The 18212-nt window shown below is 46.5% G+C and overlaps 1 protein-coding gene across 3 annotated transcripts in view; it reads right to left on the reverse strand.

Annotated features, from left to right (window-relative positions):
* Window positions 1–18212, reverse strand: part of LOC121440679 (E3 ubiquitin-protein ligase NEDD4-like) — a 323668-nt gene that overhangs the window by 200612 nt on the left and 104844 nt on the right. The gene's annotated exons all lie outside the window — the stretch shown is intronic.

Below are 18212 nucleotides of genomic sequence, written 5' to 3' on the forward strand. Positions count from 1 at the left end.
CCTCTACTTGGAGCATCTAACCTATGTGGAGACAGGTTCCACTGGGCAACCCAGGCTGTCAGTAGGAAGTTAATCCAGGGGAAGAGATGAAGTTGGCACTGTCCAAGCAACCTCTACTCGGAGCACCTAACCTATGCGGAGACACCGGGCAACCCAGGTTGTCAGTAGAAAGTTGGTCTAGGGCAGTTTCAAGGGCGTTTCCCTTGCAGTCAGCTAATGACACGGACCTTGCCTAACATCTCATTCCTAGCCACAGTGCACAGAGCATGCTATGGGTTCAATAATGTCTTTTTATTTCTAAGGCACAAATGGCAAGGGTTCAACTGCAGTGACCGTGACGGCCATGTAAGCCATTCCTTCCACCACAAGTACACTCTGTTGCTGAGTGCCTGGGGTCTCAGTATGACAACTGCCCTTCAATATGGCGGCCACTGAAGAGTCACAAATGCTATGCGGCCACAGAAAATGCTTAAGACAGAAACGTGTATAGTGACCTCGAAGCAGCTCGAAACGGGAGTGAAAATCAGCAAGAGCATGGTAGCTCCCACCTTTAATCCCAGGATTTGGGAGCCTGAGGTAGGAAGACTGCTGAGAGGAAGTCTGCATAACTCCAGTATGGTTAGTTCTAGGCCAGCCTTAGCTATGGAGCAAGACCGTGACTCAAACCAAAACCTCATCAAAACACACATTAAAAAATAAATTAAGTATCATGATCCTCCATCCATTTCTACCAAATACACACGGAGAAAGGTTCAAGAGGCTACCTGTGTCATTGTCATGGTCCACTTTATTCTTCCTTAAAATAACACTGGAGGCTGGTTCGTTTATGAAGACAGAAATTTATTCCCCACAGTTTTGGAGGCTACCAGACCCGAGACAGAGCAACAGTAGCCTGGGTTTGCACAGGGCTGCAACCTCCTGGGCGAAGAGCTCTGTCAACACAGGAGAGAAAGCTCCCTTCCAGAAAGCTTTACATGAGGCCTCTCATCCCACTCCTTCAAGGAGTTCCCTGGTCTAATCACCTTTCACTACCCAAGTCTCTGGATCCTGTAATGTTAGCAATATTTGGACTTCAGAGGGAAAACATCAAACTACAGAAATGCTCAAGGGTAGCCTCTGTGAGACTGAGGGAAGGGGCTAAGAAAGCCTCTTCTTTCCTGCCCCACATATTTCTACTGAGATTTCCCCAGCATACAACAGTTTTAATATTATCAACAATATTTAAGTTTAACATTAAAAAAGATCGCCCATCTCACATCCACTGTTCTCTGTGTGGTGGAACATGGAAAATGACTTGGAACACAGTCTACTGCACTGCTGGAATTCTTTTTTGAAAAGGAAGCAGCGGATGCCTTTTCTCCATGGGTTCTCCTAAAGGTATCTCTGATCCTTATTATGTCCACCCAAGTTCAGGCCTGCAGTATTTATAACTAAACGAAGGACATCAACACTCCCAACTACCTACTTTCTGCTTTCAAGACCGTGTTCTATCTAGCAGGTTCTGTTAGTAAAGCCACAGACATGAATACCCGGAGGATAAGCCAAACGTGGTGGAGACAAGATGGTTGGAGATTGATGTCATAGACCACAGTGATGGATGGCTTCACAGTGCTCGGTAAAGACATATCATACCTTCCCCCTAGACCCTAGACTTGCGCTTGGCTGCCAGTCCGTTTCTCATGTCCTGGTATAGGTGTCAGGAAGCACCACACCACTGGTAAAACATTTTCCAGCTTAATTGAGAGCACCTTAGTATTTTCCTTTATTTATGCTCATGCTCTGGAGGCTTGGAGTTCTCAAGGGCAAGAAAATGGACAGTCATAGTTATACAGTCTCAGCATCCTTGGGTGTTGTCCTGAAACCATTATCTTATGAGAATGGACTATCTTCTGATTAAAAACAGGAATATTAAAAACACATCCATTCCTAAGATCACTGAAAGGCGGTAAGAACTATACCCCTGGCTCTGAAACAAATGTGAATGTCTGCAAAAACTACTCTCCAACCACCGGAAATGGCACTTGGTTCTCAAGTGTCCCTCCCCACTTTCTGTCCCAGGCAAACATGGCTGGCCCTCCTCTCAGCTGTTCCATCAAGGTTTAAGGCTCTAAATGATGGCAAAGGAGAAGGATGTCAGTGAGAAACAATTGGCTGTTCTAGGCACAGCTGCCTGGTTTTGAAGCCTTGGCTAAAATAGAGCCATTTATGCAGAGTACCCAAGACTTCCTTCATTCCTCCACCGAGATTCACTGACTCTCTCCTCCCCTGTCCCCAGCATGATTTCATCAAAACAGAAAAATAATATTCAAGCATTCCAGAGAAATAACCAACAAGACCTGCATGCAAGAATTAGGAATTTGAAGTTGCTGCTGCTGCTGGCGCCCTCTGAGGTTCACTTTGAAAGTCAACACAGCACACCTGCTATTACTATGAAGCGAGCCACAGAGAGAGAAGATAGAAGGGAAAACCAGGCTTTCAGTCTTCCTCTGTCTGTCCAAACACAGCTTCACTGCAGTACTGCAAACCCTGCAGAGCTCAGGGAGAGCCCTATGCAGAAGGGAAGGCTTTTCAATCCCAAGGCCACATCCAAACTATTCTGACAACTATTCTGCAGGGGCAGAGACAACTATTTAGAGTAATATTGGTCTTATCTGTGTGGACAATACCAGCCTGGAAATTCCTTGTCCAAGGAAGCCTGGACAACTATTTTAGCTCTGATCCATAAAATTTGAAACTGGTAGTGCCCGGCACCACACTGTGTCTACAAGACCACACCCGAAGACAGCATTCATCAGCCAATTATCTTGTTTAGAGGATACTATAAATTATTTGGCAGATAAAGGGAGCAAATAATGTTAAATGCTATTATATTACCAACTTAAAAGTTCCAGCTATGCAAAAAAAAATAGATGTTGCTTAAAGCAAAAATAAACTTTTCCTCTGGGTGTGACTGCTTGAAAATGAATGTGCCCAAACTAACTAGACTGGAATGAATGTTATTCTTTACAAGAGAACGCCAAAGAATGAGCACGAGATTCACAGACCATTTCCATGGTCTAAAATGAAAAACGCACCTAGTGATCTGGCCACCAGAGGGAGTTGTAGGCCCCACAGCAGATAGGAAGGAGGACAGAGCCTCAAGAGGCCTGCCTTCACACTGAGATACATCACAATTCCCACTTCTAAGAACTTGAGGGAAGTAGAATGGAGAATAAAATGGGGGCTTTATTTCAAAAGAGTGCATCTGTGCTAATATTAAAGGCAAGGAGGAGACAAAAATAACGCAATGTGCACGTACAGAAAATTCTGAAATTTGAAATTCAAATTATGCCCTGGCAACGCAGCTCGTATGTGGCGGTTCTGTTGAACTTGTGGTCTATATTGGGTTTCATGGTCTACGTTGATGAGGGTGTCTGACCAGGTCTCTTCCGCTACAGAGAATTTTATATTATTAAAATTTATAACGTACTTATTTTATAGAATGAGAGGATACTTAAAAAACACTTTACTAAAGAATAACAAAAGGAACAAGAAAGTTAGTGAATTCAAACAGTGATACTATGGGCATGCAAGGACAGCATGCAGAACACAGAACAGGGAAGGAACACAGTCCAGATGGAGGAGCTATACAGATAGGCTACTTAAGGGAGTTCTAGTTTGCCAAATGCAGGCAGGGGATACGTGGGGCTGTGATGTGAATCTGAGATGTCCCCCACAGACTTCAATGCTGATGTAATACCTGGCTCCCAGGTGGTGGAGCCGTTTGCGGAGGACGTAGAACCTTTAAGACGTATGGCCTGGCCAGCAGAATTGGGTTGCTGCTGGTAGAACCTGGAGGTATTTCCTCTCTGGTCTGGCCCGAGTCTTCGGCTTCCAATCTAATGCTAAAATGAAGGAGCCTATGCTGTTCCCACCTATGGCTGTGGATGCTTCCCTGCTGTCCTTGCCATGGGTCTTCTAAAACTGTGAGCCAAGATAAACCTGTCTTCTCTCAAGTTCTTCTGCCAGGCATTATGCCCCAGCAGTGAGAGAGGGAGTTAATACAGAGGATAAGTGGGTAGCTGCCTTCACGGACTTGGTGTCCTGGGTCAGTATGGGACCATAATCAATAATGTCTTCTACTCACATGGACCTCACAAGACCAGGGGGTGGAAATCTCACCTCAGCTACTCAGTGCCCTCACCGGCGAGGGAACCAATGTCAAGGCCTGTCTGTACAGAAGAGACCTGGGATATGGACCCAAAGAAACAGCAAGGTAACGAGTTGGAGATGCAGAGGGAGAAGCTAGGGGTGATGTGGCCACTATGACAGAGAAACTGTGGAGCTTCTGAGGACACAAAGGACTAACTGCAGCTGCTTGGACAAGTTAAGGGCAAGGTGCAAAGAACACCATGGAGGGCCTCTTAAACTACTGCTCCAATGCTGTGCCTGTCATGACTGGCCTGGCCTGCCTACCTGCCATGCCTGGCCTGCCCTGTCTGCCTGACTGCCTGCCCTGCTGGCCTGTTGTGTCAGGCCTGCCTGTCAGCCTGCCTGCCTGCTTGTCTGCTGTTTCATGCATGCCTGTCTACCTGCCTGCTCTGCCTGCATCGCTTTGCCTGCCTGCCTGAATGTCTGCATTTCTGCCTGCCATCACACTTCCCACCGTGAAGCTCATGAACTCACCCTCTGGACTATAAGCAAGCCCTCAATGAAATGCTTTCACTTCTAAGTAGCCGTACTCATGGTGACTCTTGACAGCAACAGTAACCCTAACTAAGACAGACTGTAGCAGAGAAAGTCCCCTCTCCAAACACTGAGAACCAGATGTGGAGACAAGAGGGAACAGTGAACTAAGGACAGTTGATCCCATTGTGGGTGCATGAATCATTCCTGAGAAAGAATATAAAAGATTTGACATTCCAGGCCAAGAAACTGTGTAAAGACAATGCAAATTATATATTAGATAGCAGGAAATCTCATTTTTAGAACAAGATCTGTCTATACATTTAATAACAAGAGGACATGAAATTATACTATGCGGAGCCTGCTGTAGAAAAAGAGAAGTGTGCAATTTCTATATTGTCAGGATCGACTATATTCAAAAAATCACTGCAACTGAGCTGGTGCGGTGGCTCCGTGGGTCAAAGGTGCTTTCCCCATATATCTAGCAGCCTGAGTTCAATCCCTGGGACCCATACAAAGGTAGGAGAGAACCTGACTCCACAAAGCTGTCCTCTGACTTCACACAGACACACCAGGTGCATGCACGCACGTGCACACACTAACAGCAACTAAGCCTTTGTTTCCAAGAAACTTTCAAACGACTGCAGGGGAAGGGGGCTCTTGACAGAACCAATAACACTGCTTTCTGACTGAGAAAACTGCAATGCTGTTCAGAATGATTTTCCCGTTTCGATTTCTCACCCAACCACTAAAATGTGGAAGTCTTTCTTTCAAACGCCTATACTTTCCCGCTGTGAATGACTAGCTTTTAGCATTATAATGACTGTGATTAAGACAACAACTGCACAAGGGAAGCACAACAGAGCATCTAGAACCTGGAGGGACAGGACTGCAAACAGCCTAGAGGCTTCTTCACCATCCTCTCCTCCCTAAGCCACACAAGAACACTCACTAGAGTCAAGGTGTCTGTTTGCCAATTGTGCTGCTGTCCAGGAAGAATGCCAGCTCTTTAATAATTCACTGGGCAGTTACAGATTGTAGAATCTTTATTAAACATTATTTGCCATAAGTCTCCAAAATATTCAGGAAGGAAAACGGGCAATAATTTGATTTTAACACACAGTTATATATCTGCAACTTCTTGCATGAACATGAATTCAACTTCAGTTATTATTCATGTGTCTTATGCATAAAGCGTGAGAATAATTACTTTCGCTAAGACAAAAACATTTTGCAAATGTATTCATTATCCAGCTTAAATTTTGTAGTGTATATTGAAAAGCTTCATAAACTCTATTTAAGCTTGCTGCCCTTGAAAAGAAAAATAAATAAAAGCTGCTATAATATCTAGGAATCCAACTTCCTCATGCTCTAAAAGTCAACACTAACAAAATTATTCTTTGTCATCCACCAGTGGAAGCTCCATTAAATAATTTAATTTGGAAACCATGACCAAATACCATTGATACCCTCCTCCTGGTTCTAAATCTATCTGCTATGGAAAATCAATACCCCATACAATACACTCCTGCAGGCTACTGGCACATAACCATTTATTTAGCTGGGACTCCAGGAACAATATGCCCAAATGAAAAGTCTCTGAAGCAAGGTTTTCAGTGACGCTCTCATCCACATTGTCCTCACCCATGAAGCAAGCTGGAAAGAAACGATGGCTCTTCTTCAAGTCAGAAAACCAGAACCTCTTTTCTTCAAAGCCAGCCATAAACTATAACAGCCTTTCTCTAACGGTCACTGCTTTTCTGTGTAGCAATGCGCCATCAATAAATGAAGACCCTCGGCCCAAGGGGATGAAGGGATGCTAAAACTGAGGGTTCAGGAAGGGTCTGAACAGACAGACTCTGCTGGGGTCCTGATCAGTCGGTTTCTATTTCTGTAACAGACCCTTTCTGTCCAGCCACATTCTACACACCATAAACCCCGCCTTTGGGCTGCCAATCTCAGGGGTCAAAGAAATATGGGCGCCGTCGATCCTGTTATCCCATTACCATTTCACCGTTGTGGATTTCATCCAAATCATGAAGGGGAGTCTGTGCTTTCCACAGCTTATATATTGTTCGAACATGCTCTATGATGCTGTCAAGAGGCTTACGTCCTGCTAAAGCTCAACTATCTATGTGAACCTTTACTGGAAAAAAAAAAAAACAGAAACACATACAAACACACTGCAGTGGCTTCTGACTTAGATAACTACATAAACCTCGGGAAGGGTTTTATTCTCCATTTCAGAACCTATTCTTTTACTTAGTCTGAAAAATGGTTGTCTTTCAAGCTTTATCAGAAAATAATTTGATAAGTACATGACAATGCTTCTCAGTAGATTAAGCCTCAGATAATCTGTTGCCTATCTGTACCCATTTCCCTATCATCTATGAGATCTGAGAAACACAGTATCTTAGACGAGCTAAGGGGAGATGATTTAGTGAATGAAGTACCTTCCGGCACAAGTACCAGAGTTCAGATTCCCAGAAACCATGGAAAAGCCAGGCAGGTAGCTGGCTGTAATCCCAACAGGAAGGCAGGGACGGGGCGAGCTGGAACCAATGAGCTCTGAGTTCAAAAAGACACCTTTTCAATAAACAAGAGGAAAGTACCCAAGATCACCTTCAGCCTTTCATACACACATGCATATATACCCATCTATCCATGTGAACCCACACACGTGCAAACACCATATGCGCATGAATTGTGGAATCCATTGACCAGTTTTCAAAATGGATTCTGTCCTGCGCATTTTTAAAAGCCTGATTTTAGGTACAGAGGAACACTTAATTTTCAACAGTGCAAACACGTGGCAGTTCTAGGGAGCGCCCTCTCCCTCCACCCCCACCCCAAGGCCTCCTGGGCTGCACTCTGGTTATGGTAAAGAATAGCCAGAGGAGTGGAAATGGGTCACTGGCGGAGGGTGCACTTTTTCCTCCTCCTTGGGGGATGAATGTGGGAGGGATCCCTTTCGCCACCCATGAGAGCAATTCCCCTGGTCCTTATACTTGAATTCTCAGGCATACGCTCAGGGCCAGGCACTCAATGAAACTATGAGGAGAAAGAGGGGCACATGGCTGGAGGGAGACAGAGAGAGTGCACCTAGCACTCCAGAGAGAGCCAAAGACTGCATTCGCCTTCTTTACCCATGACGATCCTCACTCTGCCCTGGCTGCCTGTGAGGATCAAGTCTGAACCACACACAGAACGTCAGCTGCTTCTCCACGCTGGCCACACCAGTGAAATCCATCAAGCACCTAATGAGAGCCAAGCAGGTCCTGAAACTACATCAGCTTCCCTGCGACCACAATAGCACTGCAGTTTAGAAATCAGGAAGGAACGAGTCCTGTTATTTTTGCTCTTTATAAATCTTAATATATTCACAGATGGGGAGAGCAGGAAAAGCGGGGGACACACTTTATTATTTTACTAATAAACAACTTCAGGGATGTTCCCTTCCCCCAAACCCACAACTTAGAAAGAAGTATTATTTTAAGTGTTCAGACAGAAATCCTGGTCTTGTAAGAATGTACACCAGACACACCATCGTCTTTTCTCCATGATTCAAGATCCCTGGGGAAGGCCTATGCTGATGGGACTGAGCACAGCAAGCCTGGGGGTCTGACAGCCCAGAGACAGCTGCCCTGGGCGTTCACCAACTTGCCACACTCCTTCACCTCCAGGAAACGGATGCTATTCCAAGCTATGTACTACATACTGTTAAAGGAGATTGCACTCGTCCATATAAAGACCAGGAAGTGAAGATAAAATGGCAACAACCATGTAGATGTTAACAGGTAAACTGGGAGAGGAGGTTACTACACTTTCAGGTCATTTTGGTGTTTTCCTGGGTGGGTTCTTAGGGATTCCATATGAATCGTAGCATCAATCCGCTGCCTGATGTGAAGGTTTTAAGACAAACACATTTTGGTTCAAAGATCATTGCAGCTGTTGTGTTTCCCAGCAACGCCTGGGACACAGGCTGCTCCAATGGGCTGCCAGAGGGAAATGGAGGCTGGGGAAGAAGCTACAGGCCCTACACACAGGCTCTGGAGATGTCAGTCCGCTCTGTCTATTCAAGAGACACTTGCACAGGGGAAACACCAAACACAGGCTCAGGTCTACCACCAAAGATAGCCGGGGTGTAATACAAGAAGGATGAGGTCGCTGGAACTCAAAGGGCCCAGTGAGTGCTACCTAGAGGGGAAATCCAGCTGCAGGCCCTCACACCGACTCTAGCCTGTCTAGATCACCACGAACTCTGAGAAGCCTGGAAATTTGGAGTTTTAATAAAAAATCTTCCAAAAGTTAGCTCAGATTATTTTGTCTTAGAAAACCACAAGCAAATAAACAGACCTGTGGAGTTCTAGTCCATGGAGGTCAATAGTCCCCTTACTGTAGCCTGGTCAAGGGGGACTAAGGGTATTTACAGCCCAAACCAAAGAAGGTGGGCTGTCTTATGTGGTATTTCCAAAAGCGTGCAAAAAAAAAAAAAAAAAAAAACAAGCAAAACAAACCACCAATCTTTTGGGACAAAACAAACTAATAATCTACATAAATATTATAAAATACAGCCAACAAATTACCTCACTGATTAATTACTTATTGTCATTTTAGAGGAAAAATACTTGACAATGGTGGGATCCAACCCAAGAACCATCTTGGCACTCCTGGCAATGGCACGGCCAGATACTGTGATGTGTCGCCTGGATTTAAATTCCATGTCTAATATACAGGAAACACAGAAGAAAGAGGGCACTGTCATTGTTTGCTTCAGCTGTCAACTTCCCCGGGCCACTTAGGAAAAAGAAATCTCAGCTGAGGAGTTTCCTAGATCACACTGGCCTGTAGCTTTATCTGTATGGTATTTTCTTAATTGCTTAATTGATGGAGGAGGGGCCAGTCCACTGTAGGCAGTGCCATCCCTAGACAAGTGGGCCCAGCTTTTTAAGAAAGACAGTTGAAGCCAGGGCAAGCAAACCTGTAGACAGTGTTCCTCCAACATGTTCCTCTGTCCCGAAGCACTTGTCTTGAGGGCCGGCCATGGCTTCCCTCCATAAAGGACTGTCACCTTCAAGCCGTTAAAGAAACACATTCCTTTCCCAAGTTGATTTTTGGCCATGGTGTTTTGTCACGGTAACAGAAACCAAACTCAGACAAGCACATGGATACATTAATTGGTGGCATCACCGGGAAACAATCTGATGCGGTAAGTGCGAAGCCTACCTACCAGTCATTCAGAGGAGGAGAGAAACCAGTCTAGAGCAGAGTCCAACAAACCTACGGATTAGGTGCAATCTGGGCATCTCAGTCCACTTTTAACAGCCCAGCTGGAAAAGGCATTTTAGAGACAGTTACGGGACTGCAGTTAATGGACTAGGTAATGGTGTCTATCAGGCAATTACTTTTCATTTGTGAGACGGTTCTGTGGTTACAGAGGCATTATTTGTTGATTTTGGAGATAAGGGTTGAAGCATTTAGGGACTAAGATCATGTTAATTGTCCTTTGCCTTTGAATACTCTTGGGGGAAACTGGTGATGCCAACACAGGAAAACAGTAACTCAGATCTAGATAAGGGAGGCCAACGTGAGCCGGTGCCTTAGGGCAGTGGGCCTTTATTACATACAGGGAGGTGGGCATTAAGGTCTCATGATTCCTAATCAGAGAGCAGAGGGCATTTTCTACATGTTGTAATTCCAAAGACCATCAGCCCCTTTGTTTCAGAAGTCAAACTAGAGGAAGTCAAAGGAACAAATGACGGTGACCCAACCATGTGCAAGTCAGTGCTAAGGGCTCCCCACACACTGGCAGTGACCCAATCTTTTAAAGGTTTTCCACACATGGCAGTGACCCAACCATGTGCAAGTCAGTGCTAAGGGCTCCCCACACATGACAGTGACCCAGTCTTTTAAGGGCTCCCCACACACTCTGACCTTTCAGAAACAAAACTATTTCAAAGTTCCATAAGAAAACATGAGCTCCCAGAGCCAGTCTGTTTTCATTTTAAAGGGTAACTGTACTGTCTCCGATTCTTCTCCTGAAACTTCAGATCAAGAAGACCCCAAGAAGGAGAAGCTGGGAGAGTTATAGAAAACTTGACCTTATTCGGTTCTTGCTTACACCTATGACAAAAGATCCGACGTCTAGAGCCTCAAGCTTAGCTGAGAAAGAACAGGTGTTCTACGTTTAAGAGGAAACTTCCAGATCATCCTAGTAAAGCACATCTATACTAAATCTAACAGTCCCAATTCAAAGAGTGCCTGTCAGCTACCATGGATTTCCACGGACAGTAAGTAGTTTGATCATACTCCTCAGTGTGCAAGATCTCCACTGGTTACCTGCTCTGAGGACCCAGCCCATGCCTGAACGTTCACCCCTCAAGAGCAGCATTCCACCCGTGACTGACTGGCTCTTGCTTGCCTAAGTTCCTACAACAGAGAAAACCAACAATGCACACTGTGTGTAAACAGTTCAAACCTTCAGCCCAGGCACTTATGCAGTGTTCGTTAGTGTGTGCACGGCCAGTGCAAAGAGCCACACCACACAGAAGTAAACCTCCAGCACAGACATTAATGTCTTAACAGGAGAGATTCCCCCCCCCCGCCCAACCAATTCTTCAGACTGTACCCTTTGTCAAGAAGCCTGAACAAGGATCTGAAGAACACATAGGCCAAGGTGACCCAGGTCACAAATGCTAACACCTAACCAAGATCCTTGTACGTCTAAGTGCCCCAAAGGCGTCAGCTGCAAGGGATCAACCTGTCTACATGGCCACTTCATGCTGTGTAAGGTATTTATATCCACAATGTCAAAGTCTTGGACTCTGATAACTGTACGCCAAGACTCAAACTGAGGCCCAGGTACTTACTGACTTAGACTAGAAGTTGAAGCTTCATTTTCAGCTCAAGGTGGTACCAAAGATGCGGTACCTTCCATAGTCCCTGCCATCACAAAAGGCCTCTGTTGGCATGAGGACATCCACAGGCTGTTGTGTCATCTGTGTGGGCCGGTGTCCTCACGGGCCGTGTGTACAATAAGCATGAGATACCGTGACTCACTGCCCTCCTGCCTCACCTACCCTGACTGCACACTTCACTGTGGTTCCGACGGCAGGACCTGTGCCTGCCCCATTGGAGAGTATCCACGAGGACTCCCTGGGTAAAGGGAGAAGCCTGCTGATCCCACCTGCACCTGCTGACTGAGTTCCGGCTGCTGCTTCAGAGGTGCTCTCAATTCTCTAGCAACACCTAGCTCACTGGCTCCATGTGAGCAGGATAATGGCCGAGGCGACCCCTAGCACCTATGGGCTCCCCTCAGCCATCTCTCACGTCCTTGGCTCTTTCCTGACTCCTAATGCTAAGGGGTTGGTGTAAGGGCCTTGACCCTCATGCCTAGGCCCAATGTGGCCTTGTTTATCCAAAGAGAAACTTCTGGGATCTACTGTCACATGACTGCATCCGTCCGTGAGGTATGTGTACAAATATCAGCATCAAATGCCCGCTTTTCTACTAGCCCAGCATTCCTTGCCTGCCAGCCCTGAGCCTGCTTCCCTTAGCCTCCTCTCTCCACACTAACTTGGCTTGTGACTTCTAGTGAGCGTCCTCTGCTACGTCCCCAGAGCCCCTGTGAAAATCAGAACAGGAACTTCCCCTGAATGCCCAAGGGAGAAGGATAAGGAGCCCATGGCACCTCTAGGAGGAAGAAAACACCCATGCCTGGCTGGCAGCCCTGGGCCACTGGACACTCCAATCACACTGCCCTTAAGGAGTTCAAGTCAGTATACTGACTCCGGTAACATCCCAGCCCGGACCTGCGACAGTGATGGAGCAAGGCTGCGGTGTCTAAACACAAGGTGAGAGCCGGAGGAAGAGCCGCAGGGACTCACTGTAGACTAGGGACAACAGCGGCTCTGCCTCCTTGAGCTACGGGTCACTGCAGGGAAGGGACCTCTACAGGCTTGCTGCCATCGGAACAGGCCAAGGAGAAAGAAACAAGGGAGCAACTGCCACACGGGATGGAAACAGAATCCAGGCAAGGTGAAAAGCAGAGGCCAATACAAGAAGCAACAACTTCAGGGCGCATTTAGAATATGAGTTTCCAGTCACAGTAGAAGGGTTCGGGAAGCAGAGAAGGAGTGGGCCCCGTTCGCACAGACTTTAATTAAGTTATTTCTCAGGGACACTAGAGGCTGCAGCAAGCTCTGCAAGGGGAAAAATAAAGTTCAGTCCTGGCCATGAGAGGTGAAGCTAACAAAGCTGACAGCCAAGGGACTGTGGGGAAAACTTAGTCAGTAAAGTGATTGCCACACACGCACGAGGACTTGAGGTCAATTTCCAGAACACATGACCAAAACGCCAAGCGTGAGGGTACATACTTGTGATCCCAGTGCTGGGGAGGTGGACACAGCTGGATCCCTAGGGCTTCCTGGCCTACTAGACTAGCCTAATCAGTGAGGTCCAGGCCAGAGAGAGGCCCTGTTTCAAAAAAAAAAAAAAAAAAAAAAAGCCACCGTGAACTGAACACAAGGAAACAAAGGCACACGGGCGTACACACTTGGGTATACACACACAAGGGCATACACGCTCGGGTACACACACGTACACACACGGGCATACATACACACACAGGCGTACACACTCAGATACACACACGGGCATACATACACACACAGGCATACACACTCGGGTACACACACAGGCATACATACACACACACACACGAAGGCATACACACTTGGGTACACACACACATACACACAGGGCATGAATACACACACACATACAAATGTACCAGCCAAAGTTGCATGAGGTCAAGGCAGAGTTGCGAGCCTGGGGAGGCTGCTGGAACAAAGAGCCTCAGAAGCAGCCAGGCTTCACCGTGACCCTGCAGTTGACAGCGCTTCAGTGTTCCCTTGGCCTCTCATTTTCCTAAGGGTTAGATTATCTTTCGCCCTGCACTGTTCCGGAGCCAGGCATGGGAGCCCAGCCCACAGGAGGCAGAGGCATGACCAACAAGAGCTTACGGCTAGCCTTGTCAATTGGACAGAGCAAGACTGTCTCAAACAAACAATGAACTTGGAGGGGAGAAAAAAGAATCACCTAACATTTCTGTCATTGTTGAGAAAATCAAGACTGGATGCCTGTGACCCAGGTGACAAAAGACTCCACTGGCCCCTTATGCCTTGACATCCCATTCTATACAGCGCTGATTTCAGACAGAACTGTTCCAATTTCAGGTGGAGAACTATGTGGCTGTTCCTTTCTGACCTCCAGGTGAGGCTGGCAGGGAAACCCCCACCTCTAGCACATCCATTCTCCACATGGGCAGCCAGCCCCAGTGCTCAGACGGCCGATCTGCTCTGAACAAAGGATCCCTTTAATAGCCCTGGACTTGGCCACAGTGGAGATGAAAAACAATCTTGCATCCTGAGGGCTGGACTGTGGCCCAGGGAACCAAAAGGGAGAAGGGCATCTCGGCACAGGCCTCTCAAGAAAGCACTGGTGAATTCCCGCTGAGGGAACACTAGGCTGCCACAGGGCAGCTCTACCAACACCAGGTCTTAGAGCCTTTGGCAGCTGACACCACCAGGTCAGAAAGACAAAGACGGGGGAAGTACTGTCTCCACAAGGACCCCAAAGTTACCATGCAGTCTCCCCGGTCTTCCACACCATCACTCCCTGTCATGTCTTGGGTCAAGGAACTTCCACTGTTCTCTTTCCACAGTGAGAGTTCCAACTCCTACCCTAACTTCTGCCTGAGAGACTGGGATCTGGTGAGACCTGGGTTAGAGAACACTGAGGAGACAGGCTGGGGGTGAGGGGAGGACGCTTGCTGGCCCAGGGCTCTGAAGGACACAGTGAACGGAAGGGAACACATTGCAAAACCTGTACTTGTGCTTATGACCAAGGTCTAACGACACCTCAGAGTTTCCTCTGACTGACCACTGAGGGCTCTCCCTGGACTCCAGCCTTCCACTGCGGGGTACAGCTATCTGCTTCATGGACATGCCATGGTTTTGAAAGATGTGTTAAGGTCAGGAGGAAAGAGAATGAAGGCCATCGGGGAAATACAAAGTCATGAGACAAAGTATTAAACCACAGAGCAAACAGAAAACAGCAAAGAAGTAAATTAAAAGGGGGGAGGAAATAGGGGAACCCCGGAAAGGAAAAGGCCCCTTCACCCCAGAGTCTGGTTGAAGAGTCAAGAATTTCAGTACATTAACAATATTTGCTTTGGAGGTCATCTACACAAGACATGACAATGCTGCTGTACAGAGATACTTCAGGGGAAGAATGCTATCATAGCCATGGTCCATGGCTATAGCCTAAGCACAGGTGACCAACGATGCTTTAATCCCTGCCCAGCTGAAAACCTGCAATTCTCGGATACTCTCACAGGAAACCCCATGGCAAAGGACATATCTTTACCTCATTGTGCAACCCTTGTACCCAAAGTTTCATCAGACTGTTATTCTACCCAAGGCATCCCAGGAGCCACTTTATGACCCCAAAATACAGAAGTGGGGGAAAGAGTCTTGGAAACCCTTTGAGCCTAGTCACTTCCCCTGACTGCCTCTTTCTGCTAATCCTCAGGTTTAACTCTTTGTTAAAATGTCTTCCTAACAGATTCCGACTCCAGGGGCAGGAGACAGCTCAGAGGGGGCCTACCATCAAGGCTAATGGTAACTCAATACCTAAGACCTGTACTAAATAAGAGAACAGCTATCCTCTGACCTCCACGGGCACACAGGTTCTGAAAAGAATTCCTCAGGCTGCTGCTGGTGCCAGTACAGATTGGAGTCTCCAGTCCAGGGCCCTGTCACTCTGATGGTAAGAGTAGGAGTCCAGAGCAAGATGCCAACCTGCCCCAGCCTGGACCAACCACCGCGTCCTTCATGTTCAGAGAAGAGGAGAGGGGAGGAGAGAGGAGGGGAGAAAGGTGGTGGGGCATTCTCATTTACTGGTCTAGAATGGAGGGGCCCTCCATTTCTGGGTCCCTTCCTGGCACTGATCCATCAGGCTATACTCTTTGTCTTTCTAACTTGCATCTTCCTTTTTATCTACTCTCTAAGAAAAGTCCCTGTTTTCATACTGATTGGAAGAATTTAGGACTGAAATTTCCTGAGTTCCTCTAAAATTCTGAATCCAATTTTAACCAGATCTTACTGACAAACTAAGAAACAGGACTGCAAATTCAGTTTTTTTTTTAAAAATGTCTTTTAAAACCTACTTATTTAGTTTTATGTAATTGAGTGTTTTGCCTGTGTGTGGGTGCATATGTGCATGTGTATACATATGTATGTGTATGTGTGCACGCATGTATATGTGTATGAACATATGTGTATAGATATGCATGTATGTATTGCGTTTGTGTGTGTGTGTGTGTGTGCATGTGTGTGTATATATATGTGTGTGTGTATACCACACATAGGCCTGGTGCCTGAAGAATTCAGAAGAGGGTGCTGGAGACCCTGGAAATGGGGTTGTGGACAGTTGTGAGCCACTGTGTAGGTTCTGGAAATTCAACCTGGCCCTCGGCATCTTCTCTCCAGTCCATGGCTAATTTTTTTTTTTTTTAATACAAAGGACTTAGGTTAAAACAAGACCAAAAAAGAAAAAATGGGAAAAGAAAACCCCATTGGCAAGAGGACTTTCTAAATCCCACTTCTAAGAGCAGAGATCTCCTGGAAGGAAGGGAAGGAGGGGCAGCGCCCTGTGTTAAAATGCCTCTGCTGAATAACTTAACTCAATAATAAGTAAAATAATAATACTAATATGTGAAATAATAATACTAATAAGTGAAGGAACTATTAGAAGCCTCCAGATAACCGGGAACAGACGCTGAAAAGCCACTGTGTTGTCTGTGGCAGTTAAGGGGTTAAGAAAGGAAAAAGGGTAGCAGAAGGGCCTGGCTACAGGACACTTGTAAGTTTGGCACCTGAGCACAGGCCCCCAAACTCACTTAAAGGTGAAAGGAGAGAGCCAGCTCTACCAAGGTGTCCTCCTGCTTCTGCATGCACAGCATGGCACGCGGACACCTACGCACAATTAAAAATAGTTTTCTAAAGGTCATCTGAGCTGAATGGGAGGGGGCAGGATATAAGGTGGTGTTTTGATAGGGATGGAACTTTAGAATTCCAGGATTCATGGAAAGGGTGTCATTTCAGATTAGCAGGAGTGGGGATTCCTGGAACCAACGACAGGGTTGCCCTGGAAAGGAAGAAGGGAAACACGGGCTTTTCCTGTCCCCACCTCCTGGACAGGTTCCTCTCTGCTCGTGCATAGGCAGGCAGCCAACCCTGCAGTTTGAGTTCACAGTCAAAGGAAAAAACCATCTGGGTGGAGTGTGCACCTCTCACTCATCCCCCACAGCACAGGCTACTGTCAGTGCCGGGAGGGGACAGGTTTGCAGACACTCAAGCCTCTCTGGGACACATCCAGAGAGCTAGAGGGAAAGAAGGAAAGGTCTGTAAACAACCCTCCAACATTTGCTTCAGTTCTAGGTTTCAGTCTATAAACTTATTATTTTTAATAGGCAGCATTCAGTGGTGTGTGACATCTAGTCAGTTAGACAACAGGGGGGCGACATCACTGACAGGCAGAAGATGCTTTCTCTGGGTGGGTGGGGGAAGTCAGAGAGCGACACGGGAAGAGGCCTCAGCATGCAGGGTCTCCTGCCAGGCAGAGGTACAGACAAAAGATGGCCATAGGGCTAAAACACAGGGGGCCAGCAGGAACCTGATGACATGACTCCTTGGCAGCCACCTGCCCTCGAGAGCATTCCAACACAAAATAAAAAGAGCCTTGGAGAAGGGATAGAATGTTGTCTACTTATTCTTCTAAAACTGCCAGTCTGGTGGTGGTGTTAGGGAGCAGCTGGGCTTTCTGTGCACACTGTCAAACCACCTCAACAATAAATGAGAAAGCTAGGCTTGAACACTGCTAGGTCTCAACTGGGTCAAAGCTCAGGAGCACTGTGCTCCAAAGTCTGGCTCAAATCTGTTCAAGCTGTTTCACCATCATTCTGTCCCCTGCTCATAACACAGTGCCACACCCTAGGGAGAGCATAAGTGGCCAAAAAGGCCAGGGAGTATCACGAGCAGTATGGGAAACGCAAGCGCTAATGCACACAGAAGGCTCACACTGCCACTCAGCCAGGGCATCAGTAAGAAAACAGCAATCGCCAGCATCACCCATGTCACCCCATCCCTGTACGTCAACTACATGTGTAAGGAAATTCAGTTTAAAAAACAGAATATGGTTTTAGATTATCCTAGTTAGGAACTAAAAGCACAAAAACAAAACCAAGAAAGGCCTTCCCTCCGCATCTGTAGAGAATTGTTCCAGTTCCTCCCAAGGATCCCAAATCTCAGATAGATACTCATGTTACTTATATAAAATTTTATGCTGTGGTGTTTGCAAATAACCAATGCATATTTTCCCATATAGTTTAAATCACATTTATATCTCTCCTAATATTTAGCCTAAACATTATATAATCACTGTTGTACTGTACTGCTTAAGAAATATTATCAGATGAGGATAAA

Source organism: Microtus oregoni, unplaced genomic scaffold (assembly GCF_018167655.1).
Source record: "Microtus oregoni isolate MIOR12 unplaced genomic scaffold, Mior012 000069F_ref0000032, whole genome shotgun sequence".
Taxonomy (NCBI): Eukaryota; Metazoa; Chordata; class Mammalia; order Rodentia; family Cricetidae; genus Microtus; species Microtus oregoni.